Here is a 13,495-nt window from a genome sequence, read left to right on the forward strand (position 1 = left end):
GAACTCATGCACATGATAGTGGCAGAAATACAAATCTAGCTGGAGGAAATTCAGGATTCTTAGCACAGCTTACTAGACGTTCTTCAGCCCTCTGATCCCAGTCCAGTGGCACTCCCTATCAACGAGGCCATCATAGACCCATTGTGTTTTTGAGGGACATACCCTATTCTAGAGATATATAGAGCAGCTACTTGGAGCTCTTTGCGGACTTTCACAAGATATGACGCCCTGGTACAGTCATCAGCTGTGGATACGGCTATGGGGACAGCAGGACAGCAGTACTGCAGTCAGCTGTCACTTCTGTGTCCCTGCACCCATCTCCTATCTGACTACTGCTTGTTAATCTCCCACATGTGGAATTAACGTAGGGACCATCACTCAAAGAAGAAATGGAGGTTACTTACCTCTGACTGGAGGTTCTTCGAAATGTGTGGTCCCTATCTGTATTCCGCTACCCGCTTTCCATCTCCTCTGCTGCAGTTGGGAATGGGAAACTGGAGAGGCCTTGGCCCACACTGCCCTTAGTGCCCTGGGTGAGGAGGGCTAAGGCATGTGTCCCAGACAATGGACACTGCTTACAAGAAATTCCAGATGCAGGCACATGGTGCTCATGTGTATCTCACATGTGGAATACATATAGGGACAACACATCTTGAAGAACCCCAATTACAGGTTTGTAACTCCATATCTCTTTCTTGAGAGGTAACAGCTAATTTAGACCCCATATTTTGTATTTACAGTTGGGATTATTTTTCCAATGTATATTACTTTGCACTTATCAACATTGAATTTCATCTGCCATTTTGTCATCCGGTCGCTCAGTTTAGCGTTGTCCCTTTGTAACTCTTCGCAGTCAGCTTTGGACTTCGCTATCTTGAGTAATTTAGTATTGTTAACAGATTTTACCACTTCACTGTTTACCTCTTTTTCCAGATCATTTATGAATATGTTGAACAGCACTGGTCCCAATAGAGATCCTTGGGGGACCCAGCTATTTACCACTCTCCATTGTGAAAACTGACCATTTATTCCTACCCTTTGTTTCCTATCCTTTAACTGGTTACTGATCCATGAAATGACCTTCCTTCATATCCCATGGCTGCTTAGTTTGCTTAAGAACCTTTGATGAGGGACCTTGTCAAAGGCTTTCTGAAAATCCAAGTACACTATATCAAATGGATCACCCTTGTTCACATGCTTGTTGACTTCCTCAAAGAATTCTAATAGATTGGTGAGGCATGATTTCCCTTTACAAAAGCTGTATTGACTCTTTCCCAACATACTATATTTCTTTTATGTCTGGTAATTTTGTTTTTTTACTATAGTTTCAATCAATTTGCTTGGTACTGAAGTTAGGCTTCCTAGTTTGTAAGGATCACCTCTGGAGCCTGTATTTAAAACAGGTATCATATTAGCTATCCTCCGGGTACAGAGGCTGGTTTAAGAGAGAGGTTATATACCACAGTTAGTAGTTCTGCAATTTCATATGTGAGTTCTTTCAGAACTCTTAGGTGAATACCATCTGGTCCTGGTGACTCATTAGTGTTAAATTTATCGATGTGTTGCAGACCATTTCTGTTGATACCTCAATCTGGGATAGTTTCTCAGATTTGTAATCTAAAAAGAATGGTTTGGGTTGGGGGATCACCCCTACATCCTCTGCTATGAAGACCACTGCAAAGAAATCATTTAGCTTCTTCACAACCGCTCTGTATTCCTTGAGTGCTGCTTTTTGTACCTTGATCATCCCATGGCCCCATTGACTGTTTGCCAGGCTCCCTGCTTCTGATGTACTTAATTTGTTTTCTGTTAGTTTTTGTGTCCATATCCAATTTCTCTTCACATTCTTTCTTGGCCTGCCTTATTATTCTTTTTACACTTAACTTGTCAGAGTTTTATGCTTCTTTCTGTTTTCCTCACTAGGATTCGACTTTCAATGTTTTTAAAATGCCTCTTTGCTTCTACCTGCATCTTTTACTGTGCTGATTAGCCATGGTGGCATTTTTTGGTCTCTTACTGTTTTTTTTTAATTTGGGGTATACATTTAGTTTGAGCCTCTATTGTGATGTTTTTAAATACTCTCCCTGCAGTTTGCAGGCATTTCACCCAGGTGACTGTTCCTTTTAACTGGCTTTCACATTTTTGTATAGTTCCCCTTTTTGAAGTTAAATGCTCCTGTGATGGGTTTCTTTGGCATTTTTTCCCCTACAGGGATATTAAATTGTTTTACATTATGGTTGCTATATTCACCTCTTGGACCAGATCTTGCATTCCCAGTAGGACTAAATCAGGAGTGGCTGCTCCCCTTCTGGGTTCCAGGACAAGCTGCTCTAAAAAACCATCATTTAATATGTCTAGAAATTTTATCTCTGCATCCCTTCCTGAAGTGATATGTACCCAGTCAATATGGGGATAGTTAAAATCCCCCATTTTTATTGCATTTTCTGCCTTTGTAGCCTCTTTGATCTCTCTGAGCTTTTCACAGTTACTGTCACCATCCTGGTCAGGTGGTCAGCAGTATATTTCAACTGCTATACTTGTATCGTTCAGGTGTACATTTCTGTCCATAGAGAGTGTCTGGTTTGATTCATTTAAGATTTTTACTTTATTTGACACTATGCTTTCTTTCACATTTCGTGCCACTCCTTCACTAGTCTGACCTAGTCTGTTATTCCTATGTATAATGTATTTTTGTATATTTGTTCTTAATTTCGGCATCCCATCACCTAATTCCCATTGGGCACCCAGTTACATTAACTTTCTATGGGAGTCGCATGCCAATGCCCTTAAGAGTTTTTGAAAATCCCATTCTGGGTGATTGACAGAAATAAAACGGAGACAAAAGAATCAAAGGCAATACAGTCAGATAAAAACCAGTGCCAGAATTAAAATCTGTCTTTTCCAGATCTGTCTTTCAGCTTGCTATGAAAATTAGGTTAGGAATTTATTTTCTTTGCATGAAGGACCAGGCCTGCACATGTTATTACTGACTTCCATTGAAACAATACAGATAATCAGTTAGAAAAGGATTAAGTAAAAGTGAAAGCAGGTGCAGAAGGCAGGCATAGACATGGGGTAAATACCTGACAAGAATGAGTGATCCATTGTAGCTATGGGACACCTTTTACCACAGGAAAGGAGATTATATATGCTTTCCTTTGTGGGTGACCCTGACGCCTGACTCATGGTTTGCCCTCTGGCCTGTCCCAGACTCTGACCCTCTGGGACCCAACTCAGCCTAACTCCTGCTCTGACCACTAGATCTGACCACCCATGACCCAGTTCTAACAGCTCACTTCTGCATCTACTCTGCTACAAAATACCACACTCTCTCCTAGAAACCAAGATTCGGGGGGGCATGTTTCCAGCCCCTTACAGAATTGGACATGTAACTGGCTGGGTTCTCTCAAATCCAAGAGCTCCAGCTGCCCAAAACATCAGCCATTTTGTGTGTCTCTTAAAATCAGCCTGCAGGTTTGGCTTCTCATTTGGGCAATCCAAATGGCTTGTTGTGACACATCTGTATTCAAGAGCTTGCTGGACAGAACTGCCTTTTCAGGGCAGTTTTCCCACAAGTGCATATTTCTATGTGGTAGGTGGCTGGTATACACAGGAACAAGCAACTGCTTTGAGTCAACTTCCTTATCTGTTAGAGTTCCGATTCCATTGAAGTCAGTGGGAGCTTTGGGTGTGTAAGGAGAGTCAATTTGAACCCATGATTAACTCTGTGACAGATCATTCTTCTTACAGTCTGTCTGATATGTAATATATATATGTATTGCTTTTCTTTTATCACAAAGTGTGCAGATGGATTTATGCACTTTTAAATAGCATATTCTCTAATTTGAAGAAAATAAAAGGAACCCCCATCATTTTACATGTAAATCTGGGGCTAATCTGTTGTTTTTGATCTGCAGCCAACTATCCTGTTACATACTGGGTAATATTCCCATCAACTGCATGCTATATATTACGAGCATCAACAATGTACAGTACACTTTTCAACTAAATTTTAAACTTTAAAGTTCAAAAAATAAAATAAAATAAAAATTACAAAACAATGAATGTCTTACCTACCGTATTCTCTAGCCTGATCAGACTTTTAGAAAAGGTGAAAATAGTCAACATTTCTGCTATATGTTGCTCTCCTTTTAAAAAAAAGAAAGGTGAAGGTTTGTTTGCAAAGCAATACATTGAATCTGACTTGTGTTTAAGAATTTAATTCGTTCCACAACAAGCAATACTGTTGTAAAACTTGTGGAAGTGGGAGAGAGGAGAGAATGCATATCTGCCAAATGGAAAGGAACTCTGGGTAAACTCTGCTGATCTTTGCTTTAATAACTGAACCTTTAACTTGAAGAAAACATGGGTAAAAACCCCATTGGTTTCAGTGTGTTACAAAAAAGGAGAGTGAGAAACATCAGTGTGTCCTTCTGTTGTTCTGGAGTTTTTCACAAACAGTGGTTGAACAGTAAAAAAATTGTATTTTATTTTTGTTTAAGATTCAGCAGAGAGGTAATGTTTTGTTTTCTGTTTTTAAAGCGAAGTAAATGTCAGAGACTCAGCTTTTTTTTTTTTCATTTCAATAGCGTTCAAGTCCTTTTATCAAGAAACCTCTGCAAGAATTAAAGACTGTGATTAGATTAAATAGGAAGTTACTATGCTGGTATTGCAACAAATTTCTTTTGTTTTTGTTTTCAAAAATATCAGACGAATTTAAAGCAATACCTTGGTTTAATTGCTGAGATTTTTACATGTCAGAACCAAACTGCTACTATTTGGAATAAGAAAAACCGTGAAAGGGTTTTTCAAGTCAAGTCTCTGGGGACAATTTAATAAACTGAAAAAGGAGTATTAATTGAAAGACGTGATAATTATCTGAAAGTAATGCAAATTGTGTGTAATGTACAGTAGAAACTCACTAATTGTGAGGCCTGTTGTGGATCATGGAATTTTGTGAATTAGCTAATAAGTGAATTTTATATAAAAAGAAAATCATACATTCTATATTCACAGAATTTATATTTTCCTACATTTGTATTGACAAGTATGGGTTTGAGGTTTTTAAAAAAAGTTGTCTGTATATCATGTATTTAGTTACAAATAAATTGTAGTACCTCATGGTCTATTATATTGTGTATATATATATATTTTGGTTCTTGAAGAAATATAGTACTCATAGCCATTTATCTTCAAAGGTGCTGTTCCTTGCAATATAAAATAGTCAATCAATTCTAAAGGTAGATGTTCTTAAAGGCAATCCATGTTCCCTCTGTAGAGGTAGCGATTGAGTGTTTTGATTTTAATTCTTTATAAGAATTTTTAGCACAAATGAATATGTACTTTGCTGTAATTTGTAAAAGCAGAAGTGTTAGTAAGATGAGCCCTTATTAAAGATCTACTCTAACTCCCTACTGAAGGCCATGTGCCTCTTCCCTTTGATTTCAGTGCGTGTGTGACTGGGCCTGTAAAATGCTATATTTACTTCTCAGTAAATGTTCAATAGCAGAGTGAGACTATTGGACAAAATTTTCAAATGTGGTTAAAAGTTTGGTTTAGTTAGGTTCCTCAGTGGCTTAGGCTTCTAAGTCACTTATGCATAAGGCTGCAATTTAGTCCTGGAATCCAGTGCCGGCTGGGAGCTGCAGGGTTCCCTGCCGCCTGTGGAGGCAGGGAACTGCAGGCAGCAGGTGGACCCCTATAGCTCCTGGGCAGCAACGGGGACCCCCACAGCTACTGGCCACCACGGGCTGCAGAGGGAACCCCTGCTGCTCAGAGCCACCAGCGAAGGGGGATCCTAGAGCTCCGACCCCCCACGGATATTTTTAGTAAAAGTCAGGGACGGGTCATGGGCTTCTGTGAATTTTTATTATTGCCCTTGACCTGTCCATGACTTTTACTAAAAATATCTGTGACAAAATCTTAGCCTTACTTATGCACTTTGAAAATTAAACACACAAATTAGCGGCCTGATTTTCAGAGGCACTAATGTAGTCAAATTGAAGTCAATGGGCTCTGTGGGTGTTCAGTACCTCTGAAAATCTGGCAGTTAATATTGGTGCCTAAATATGGAGTCATAAGGCCTGGATTTTCACAAGTATCTAGTGATTCTAGGTGCCTAAATTTTGGTGCCCAAGGGAGATGCTGTACATTCAGTTCTAAATGTTACAATTACTGGTTTTACGGCACTTCCTGCAGTGATCATTGTGCTTTTTTTTTTTTTTTTTTTTTAATCCACAGATGATGGTTACTGTACTGCATGATGCTAGCCACAACTGTGGATTCTGGAAGAGGAGGGTGACGAGCAGAGGTAATTTCCAGGGAAGGAAAGGAAGAAAAACAATCTGCAGAGAAAGATACGACGCAATCCTGTGGCTGGAGGTTGAAGCTAGACTGGAAATTCCGAATGGAAATAAGGTGTACATTTTTAACAGTGAGAATAGTTAACCATTGGAACCACTTACTAAGGGTTGTGGTGGATTCTTCATCACTGGCCATTTTTAAAATTAAGGTGGGATGTTTTTCTAAAAGATGCTCTAGGAATTATTTTGAGGAAGTTCTATGGTCAGTGTTATACTGGAGGGCAGAATAGATGATTACACTGATCCCTTCTGGTCTTGGAATCTATGAATCTATGAATGGACAGAAAAAGTTTCAACTCCACCCAATAATTTTCTTGATTAGGGGGAAAACAAAAAAGTTCATGACTAAAAATGTTTGTATTCAGGGAATTGTGTCAAACTGACTCTGATAGCCATCTTTAGTATGAGCCAAGGTAGAACCAAGCTCAGGAATAATAGTCCTAAATTATTTATACTATCTTGCCTGGTCCTGATTTTGGAGGGACAGGCTTATAATTACCCAGGTTCGCTTTGCTAATCCTTTTTAAATAATGGCACAGCATTAGCTTACTTCCAGTCTTCTAAAACTTCTCCTGTGTTCAAAAACTTATTGAAAATCAGTATTAATGGTCCAGTGAGCCTCTCAGCCAGCTCTTTAAAAACTCTCGGATGCAAGTTATCTTGAACTGCTGATTCAAAAATGTCTAACTTTAGTAGTTGCTACTTATCATCCTTATATGATACTAGTGGAATGGAAAGAGTGTCATCATATGGTGAGACTGTTATGGTTTTTTCCCCCCTAAATACAGAACAGAAATATTTATTGAACACTTATGCTTTTCCTGCCTTATTATTGACAATTCTATCATTTCCATCTAGTAATGGACCAGTACCTTTGTTAGAATTTAAAAGTATATTAGGAACAAAAAAGAATCCTATCTTATTGTCCTTACATCTGCTGGTAATAGACTACTCCTGGGGGAATTCAGCACCAAAAAAATTTAAAAATTCTGCACAGAATATTTTAAAATTGCGCAGATTTTATTTGTCAAAATAACACCACAGAATCATACCAGTTTCAATTATTTTGGTAATTTATTTCAAAATACCTCTGTTTCTCTGCCCCCCTCCCCCACAGAAGCCTGCCAGGGGGCCAGACATCCACAACCCCTCCCGCCAGAGCCCAGCTGTGGGGACATCTACAACCCCCCCCCCCCCCCGGCCAATACACCCAAACTCCCTCCCCCCCAGAGGCCAGATGTGGGGCCCCCCTTGTCCAGGTACCCACACCCCCACCCCACAGAGCCCAGTCACAGGGCCACCCCTAGACCAGACACCTGCCCCCATACCCTTCAGAGCCCAGGGATCCAGAGGGAGAAATAGCCTGATGCTTGGTCCCAGGCTTGTGTAGAGTTTCCTGTGCGCTGCCATCTCCTTCTCTCAGAGCGCGAGGGGAACTGCGGCCGCCGGGTACTCTCAGCTCCTCTTCCCCCTCCTCCTGGCAGTGTCTTCTATGTGTGAGCTGGGCTCTGCCAGGTCCAGTGGCCCGTAGTGGTGGCGAGCAGCACTGCAGCCCATTTCTGTGTGAAAGCCAAGGGGAAAGAGCTGGTTCTGAGAGATTTCCTGTTTGCAGGTGACGCAGCCTTGGTTGCCCACAGTGACTCTTCCCTGAAAAATCTCTTCGGTAGATTTTCTGTGTTATGCAAGAGCTTCAGCTTAACCATTAGCTTCAAGAAGACTGATCAGTGACGATGAGATGGTCGAGTTCTGGATCCTGACACAGGGAAGAAAGGAGAGCAGCAGAATACGGACCCTGGACTTCAGAAAAGCAGATTTTTGACTCCCTCAGGGAACTGATGGGCAGGATCCCCCGGGAGAATAACATGAGGGGGGAAAGGAGTCCAGGAGAGCTGGCTGTCTTTTAAAGAATCCTTATTGAGGTTACAGGGACAAACCATCCCGATGTGTTGAAAGAATAGTAAATATGGCAGGTGACCAGCTTGGCTTAACAGTGAAATCCTTGCTGATCTTAAACACAAAAAAGAAGCTTACAAAAAGTGGAAGATTGGACAAATGACCAGGGAAGAGTATAAAAATATTGGTCGGGCATGCAGGAGTGAAATCCGGAAGGCCAAATCACACCTGGAGGTGCAGCTAGCAAGAGATGTTAAGAGTAACAAGAAGGGTTTCTTCAGGTATGTTAGCAACAAGAAGAAAGTCAAGGAAAGTGTGGGCCCCTTACTGAATGAGGGAGGCAACCTAGTGACAGAGGATGTGGAAAAAGCTAATAATGTACTCAATGCTTTTTTTGCCTCTGTCTTCACCAACAAAGTCAGCTCCCAGACTGCTGCATTGGGCAGCACAGCATGGGGAGGAGGTGACCAGCCCTCTGTGAAGAAAGAAGTGGTTCGGTACTATTTAGAAAAGCTGGACGAGTACAAGTCCATGGGGCCAGATGCGCTGCATCAGAGAGTGCTAAAGGAGTTGGCGGATGTGATTGCAGAGCCATTGGCCATTATCTTTGAAAACTCATGGCGATCGGGGGAGGTCCCAGACGACTGGAAAAAGGCTAATGTAGTGCCCATCTTTAAAAAGGGAAGGAGGAGGATCCTGGGAACTACAGGCCAGTCAGCCTCACCTCAGTCCCTGGAAAAATCATGGAGCAGGTCCTCAAGGAATCAATTCTGAAGCACTTAGAGGAGAGGAAAGTGATCAGGAACAGTCAGCACGGATTCACCAAGGGCAAGTCGTGCCTGACTAATCTAATTGCCTTCTATGACGAGATAACTGGCTCTGTGGATGAGGGGAAAGCGGTGGACATGTTGTTCCTTGACTTTAGCAAAGCTTTTGACACGGTCTCCCACAGTATTCTTGCCAGTAAGTTAAAGAAGTATGGGCTGGATGAATGGACTATAAGGTGGATAGAAAGCTGGCTAGATTGTCGGGCTCAACGGGTAGCGATCAATGGCTCCATGTCTAGTTGGCAGCCGGTATCAAGTGGAGTGCCCCAAGGGTCAGTCCGGGGCTGGTTTTGTTCAATGATCTGGAGGATGGTGTGTCTTGCACCCTCAGCAAGTTTGCAGATGACACTAAACTGGGAGGAAACGTAGATACGCTGGAGGGTAGGGATAGGATACAGAGGGCCCTAGACAAATTAGAGGATTGGGCCAAAAGAAATCTGATGAGGTTCAACAAAGACAAGTACAGAGTCCTGCACTTAGGATGGAAGAATCCCTTGCACCACTACAGACTAGAGACCGAATGGCTCGGCAGCAGTTCTGCAGAAAAGGACCTAGGAGTTACAGTGGACGAGAAGCTGGATATGAGTCAACAGTGTGCCCTTGTTGCCAAGAAGGCCAATGGCATTTTGGGATGTATAAGTAGGGGCATTGCCAGCAGATCGAGGGATGTGATCGTTCCTCTCTATTCGACATTGGTGAGGCCTCATCTGGAGTACTGTGTCCAGTTTTGGGCCCGACACTACAAGAAGGATGTGGAAAAATTGGAAAGCGTCCAGCGGAGGGCAACAAAAATGATTAGGGGACTGGAACACATGACTTAGGAGGAGAGGCTGGGGGAACTGGGATTGTTTAGTCTGCGGAAGAGAAGAATGAGGGAGGATTTGACAGCTGCTTTCAACTGCCTGAAAGGGGGTTCCAAAGAGGATGGATCTAGACTGTTCTCAGTGGTAGTGGATGACAGAACGAGGAGTAATGGTCTCAAGTTGCAGTGGGGGAGGTTTAGATTGGATATTAGGAAAATCTTTTTCACTAGGAGGGTGGTGAAACACTGGAATGCGTTACCTAGGGAGGTGGTGAAATCTCCTTCCTTAGAAGTTTTTAAGGTCAGGCTTGACAAAGCCCTGGCAGGGATGATTTAGTTGGGGATTGGTCCTGCTTTGAGCAGGGGGTTGGACTAGATGACCTCCTGAGGTCCCTTGCAACCCTGATATTCTATGATTCTGTGATCGTATACCAAAGGGTGGAAGAACCAATGCCTGACATAACTCTGGAGGGTAAATCTCATGGCATCGTAAACAGCTTTTGCTACGATTGGCAGGAATCTTGACCCTCAGACTGAACCAACAGGACTGGAAAAGCAGCTAAGAATTTTGGGGTATTCGAGAAATGTGCATGGAATAACAGCAAACGGTTGACTGAGGTGAAGATGCAAATCTACGAGACTCGTATGCTGTCAGAAATGTGGGCTACATGTGGTAGGCACAACAGGAGACTGAATAGCTTCCACATGAGATGCCTACACAAGATCCTGGAAATTAAGTAGGAAGACAAAATACCAAATGCAGAGGTGCTGGAGTGTGCAGGACTGACACATTTACAGACCACTATCAAGAAGAGGAGGTTGCAATGGCTCGGTCATGTTGGAAGAATGGGAGGAGACCATATCCCCAAGAATATTTTGTAAAGCGAGTTTTGAGATGGCTCTAGAAAGTGGTCGCTTTTTATGGTGGTACCACAATGTGTGCAATAATAATATGAAGTCGTTCAACATCAATGTAGAAGGCTGGGAGAAGTGAGCAGAATCCTGTCCAATCTGGAGGGACTATCCAGCAATGGGTGCAGCTCATCATGAAGCGGCTTTGACCCAGAGGATGAAAGCAAAGTGAGAAAGAAGGAAGTGTGCTGTAATCTTGAACTCCAACTCAGACAACCCATGGATCTGAAATTTATAACAAGCTGTGTCACTTTCGCATTGGACTTGGCAGGCACATGACTAGACCTCTTACGTGTACACCATGATCCAGTGGATCAACGGTTGCCTATGGTAGAACACTGTTCAGATCCATCCACACTGACCTATCAAATGCTATAATAAATCCTTTTAGTTGGAAGGGTCTTCAGTTTAAACACAGTTACAAACCTGGTTTAAAGATAGGAGCCTACCCACACTGGGCTAATGATCCTTACATGCTGTTTTGCTTTTTTCAGTTTCCAGGTTAAGCAGGGGCTCAGTAATAGAAGAGTCTTTAATGCTGTCCTATTCGTGAACCTACATTTTGAGACAGTGACCATTTTAGCAAAAAAAAAAAAAAAAAAAATTATAACTAAATGGAAGACACCATCTTAACTAAAAAAAATTAAGGACAAAGAGTGATTAGTACTAGGATACTTTCAGTGCTCTAAAATGAAACAATAATCCTGTAACAACTTTTTTTTTTTTAGACACTTTAAAGAAGGCTGTTTTTCTGTCTTAGATGGTGGCCATGCAAAGAGATGTCTTCTTCTGGAAGCTGGTTTCACATGGTGGCTTAGATTTTCCCATCTTTGTATCTAGCACCATTTGAAATCAGTGTTCTAGGAGTAAGAATTACAACATGGGAAAAGAAGATCCAAGAAGCAGCTTGCTAACTTCATCAAATGGGTCAACTCTTCAGGTTAGTTTTAGACTGAGTGGCAAGTTTTGAAGCATCCCTTGTGTGTCAGTTTAGTTAGCTATTGGATTTGTAACAGTCACATTTAGGGTTGTTGCAAGGAAGAACTTCTCTGGAATGTATTTTTACCCAAGTAAGGATGAGCATAATGGGTGGGATCCACAAAGGTACTTACTGATTTCAATAGGAGTTAAGTGCTTTAGTTACCTTTGTGGATCCTCATCCTTCAAAGTGTCCACAGTGAAAACACTTATCAGGTTGTGTGAAGACTGAAGAGTGATTAGTACTGTATCTAGATAAGCAATATGGGAAGCTTAAGTGACTGGTATGATGGTTAATTTCATATATCCATTAGTGCCATAATAAATCATGGTATTTTAGCGCCTGCTTTTCAGTAGTGATAAAGTCAACGGGAACTGCAGGTGCTTATCTGGAACTGTAGGTACTCAGCACCTCTGAAATTCTGACCCCTTCTCTTTCCAGTAGGTGGTGGAAGCTCGTGTACTGAATATCAGGCTATTTTCTTGAGAAAGATGTTACCGTTTAAAAAACAAAACATCAAGGATTACTTATTTCCAGTAGCTCCTGTTACAAGTAAAGCCATAACCCTCCCATATTTAATGCAGACCACTGAAGATACTGAGGTCTACGGTAGGCAAGTTTCTTCAAACTGACTACGTTTCAGAGGCTTTTGTGGCTTATCCAGAAGCATCCAGTCAGACCATTGGTACAGCAGTCTTTTTTTTCAAACAGACCCGTGGCTGTGACCTAGAGGACTCCCCTCCTTTCAGCTGGGAAAACATCTCTTACACAGGCTGACCGATCTCTCTTGGTGTTCAGAGTTTGTTTTTGTCTAGCACCATTTGAAATCGGTTATGATGTAGGGGGAAAAGCAACACTAATGGAAACTCTCTTTTTCCCCTCTCCACAAGCACCTATATTCACATCACGGAGGTCCCAGAATGCTTTCAGCAAAAGTGTCATCTTGCACCGTAAGTGTGTGTATTAATGTCATACTTGTGCTTGTATTCTGTTGAACTGGTAGGAATAGTTTCAATGAAGGGTTCTGTGTTTTGGGTCACACATAGGGTAGTGCAGATTCTTCCTATTCAGTGGACAAGGAGGTGCAGGGGGGTGAGTGGGGGTGTGTATACACACATATATATAAAAAAACCACCCTCCCCCACCTTCTTGGTGACTTACATTCAGCAAGCCAGTAAAACAGCTATTTGTCTTTCAACTGTGGGTGACCTACTTTGATTTAATTTTTCTTTTAAATCAAGATAGTATTGGCCTCTGGCTCATGTAAAGACTGACAGGTGCAAGCATGGTTTATTTTCACTCCTCCAGTCCAGTTTCCATCATCTTTAGTAACTGACAGTTAAATTTATATCTGAATACAACTCCCCTGATAGATTAATACTTGCAATAACTTGTGTTTAGATTGAATATTTCAAATGAAGTTAAAATTGAATATTACTTCATGCAATTTTAATTTATCTACTGGATGGTGATACGTTGCATCCCTGTAAGTCTAAAGTGAGCATAGTATAAAATATGTATGGAGTAGAGCTATGCAAGTAACTCATTTTTTGATTTATGACAACCCAAAATAGTATTTTTTTCCCCAGCACGATGATTGATGAACTGGATCAAACACTTTTAAAAGTAAAATTGAAATAGCAAAATCTGAAATAAGTCAGACTAGTAGTCACACAGCATGCTGCTTATTAAAAATCAAAGGAGAATGAGTGACAAACAC

General features: G+C 41.5%; 1 long non-coding RNA gene across 1 annotated transcript in view; it reads right to left on the minus strand.

Annotated features, from left to right (window-relative positions):
* The window catches only part of LOC125625170 (uncharacterized), a 24,399-nt gene extending 20,141 nt beyond the window's left edge, over window positions 1–4,258 (minus strand). The window contains exon 1 of the long non-coding RNA XR_007353473.2: window positions 4,078–4,258. This is a non-coding gene — a long non-coding RNA (uncharacterized LOC125625170). The remainder of the gene's footprint in view (window positions 1–4,077) is intronic.
* Between the last annotated feature and the right edge of the window lie 9,237 nt (window positions 4,259–13,495).

This window comes from Caretta caretta, chromosome 21 (genome assembly GCF_965140235.1).
Source record: "Caretta caretta isolate rCarCar2 chromosome 21, rCarCar1.hap1, whole genome shotgun sequence".
NCBI classification, from domain to species: domain Eukaryota; kingdom Metazoa; phylum Chordata; order Testudines; family Cheloniidae; genus Caretta; species Caretta caretta.